Below are 2,500 nucleotides of genomic sequence, written 5' to 3'. Positions count from 1 at the left end.
ACTCCTCCCTGTCTGTCGATATACGACGCTGACGTCGTATTGTCCGTCCTGATCAAACACCGTTTGAGGACCAGAAGGACCGCCTTCAATACCAACACATTGAACGTAGCGCAGACCGGGCAGCATGGCTTGCCAGCTGCCCCCTACTGCGTTGGCCCGACGCGTCTCCAGCGAGGAAGGCGTCGGTGAAAAACGTGACGTGTGACAGCCTACTGCCCATAGGGACCCCCTGGTGAGGACCCCAGGCCCTCCCCAGGGGGCGAGGTCCCCCAGTACTGACACGGGAACCTTAGCCGCTTCCACTTGCCTCTCACCGGGTCTATTTCCATACTGGAAAAAAAACAACTCCGTAACCTCCTCCTGGGGTGAAGCGGAGGCCAAGAGGGACCACGGAATGAGCAGATGCCATCATACCGAGCAGGCGTATCACGGACAGCGCCGTAACCGTCCTAGGATGGAACCTCCCGAGCATGTCGATAACACGCTCTGAGAGGGATGCCCATAGCACTCCACCCGTTGACTGGGAAGAGGAGTACTCTACTTCCAGTCTACAGCAAACCCCAGGCTGGTAGGAATTCCACCACCTGCCTGGTATGAGACCTGACGATCCACCTTGACCGCCAAGGACCAGAACGTTGTCAGGGCAGAATACACTTCGTAACCCCTGACGACACAGAGGCCCCAGTGCGGCCTCCACGCACTTGGTGAAGATGCGGGGAGCCAGAGAAAAGCCGAACGGCAGCCTCTGGTACTCATACGCTAAACCCTGCAAAGGAAGCGTAGGAGCCCTAGGATGGAAGATCGGGGATGCGAATACGCATCCTACAGGTCTATGGAGGAGAACCAGGCCCCCACCTGACAGTGTTCAACAGGTAGGAGACGATCCAAAAAATGCTGAACCTTCCCATGGGACAGGTCCAGCATGGGTCTGACACCCCCCCTCCCGATTCCTCGGGCACCAGAGAATACCGGGAGGAAAACGCCACGACGATGGCTTGCTTCATCCACAGAAATTGGATCTCGTTGACCAGAGCTGTCACTGCTGGTGACCCTGACAATAGGGTCTGTACCAAACCTGAAACGGGTGGGGTTGTGTAAATACAAGTCCCCGCCTCAGCGTTCTCTCCATCCACTTCGACATATGGCACTGCTGAAGCCATATGTGATGATACTCCCAGAGCGCAACCGCCGCCATTCTGCGCTGGTCCGCAAGGAACTGTAGATAGGCGGCCCGGTCCCTCCCGCTGTGCGTAGCCAACTCTGAACCTGCCAACCGTGCGGGCAAAGCGTTCCGTGGAATCGGAACAACGGTCCCTGATACAATCCACGAGGCAATCGCACCCAAAGAGGGACCCCGACAGAAAGGGCCTGTTTGATACGGGGGAAGCTGACATCAAACTAGGTGACAAAAGCTCCCCCACTGAACACCCCTCCAGAACATGCTGAGGAGTTGTTCTGCAGCTGGACATGCAAGGTGTGAGGCCCCCATGGGTTCCTACACACCGTAGCCCTGCAGTGATATTACTACCACCCAAATCACGCGCGGCTGCCAGACCACTGCCGATCTTGCGGGAGTGGGAGGCACCAACGTGACACCCGGCCTGGCGAAGGCGAGGTCGGGGAAGCCTGCACTGTTTGCCTCAAAAAGGTCTCAGCCCCCCTGCTGACAACACTTGTAGTTGACAGACGTAACACCAGGCTCAACCAAACACAGCTTATGGTGTGGGAGCCGCTTGACAGCACAACATTCTCATGGACAGACCCAGGCTCAGCCATCAACTGGGTGTCAGCCCCTGTCCCCATGAGAAGCGAAACGTGGGGCCGCATGCGCTTCAACGAAGGCTCGCGGCCCGCAGCCAAAGGAAACAAATCAGAGCCCCTTTTCCGCTGGTGTTGGGGAAGGGAGTGATTGGAGAGCAGGCTGCTCACGGCAGGACGGTTTCTCAGGCCGTGCTCATCCAATATGGCCGATCCCTCGACCGCCAAGGCTGTCGGCCTTGTGGACACCTGTTGACTCAACGCCCAGGGTACCTCTGGCGGGGGAAACATGGCCGCCTGTCGAGGGCCTCGCCACAGCTGCTGGCGAGGCCGTGCTCTCACCTCTGGCTGCGCGGCGTGAGGCGGTGTGGGACCTAGGTCCAAAACCGCCCGCGCTCCAGCGGAAGACCAAAGATCCTCTGCGGAGAGGGGAGCCCTGAGGAGGGAACATTTATTTTTAACTTCTCACCCCCTCAAAGGGAGACTAATCCAACCACAACAACCGTTGACAGCATCCTAGCCCTCCCTGCGTTTATAGCTTGCGGCTAGGTCAAAGCTAATAACGTCAACAACCTTGCGCGATGTTTCGACGTCGGCTGGCCCTCATGGCCCCGCCACCAGACACCATTTTTGACAGAAAAAACGGCAAGTCGAACAAAGTTACTAATCACTGCCAATTCCATACCGTGGTGGTACAGGCTTAACACAGCCCACCAGCCACTCGCCGGGCCGACCCACCTCA

The sequence above is a fragment of the Notolepis coatsorum genome (assembly GCF_963971535.1).
Source record: "Notolepis coatsorum genome assembly, chromosome: 13".
Taxonomy (NCBI): domain Eukaryota; kingdom Metazoa; phylum Chordata; class Actinopteri; order Aulopiformes; family Paralepididae; genus Notolepis; species Notolepis coatsorum.
This window is presented reverse-complemented; position numbering follows the sequence as displayed.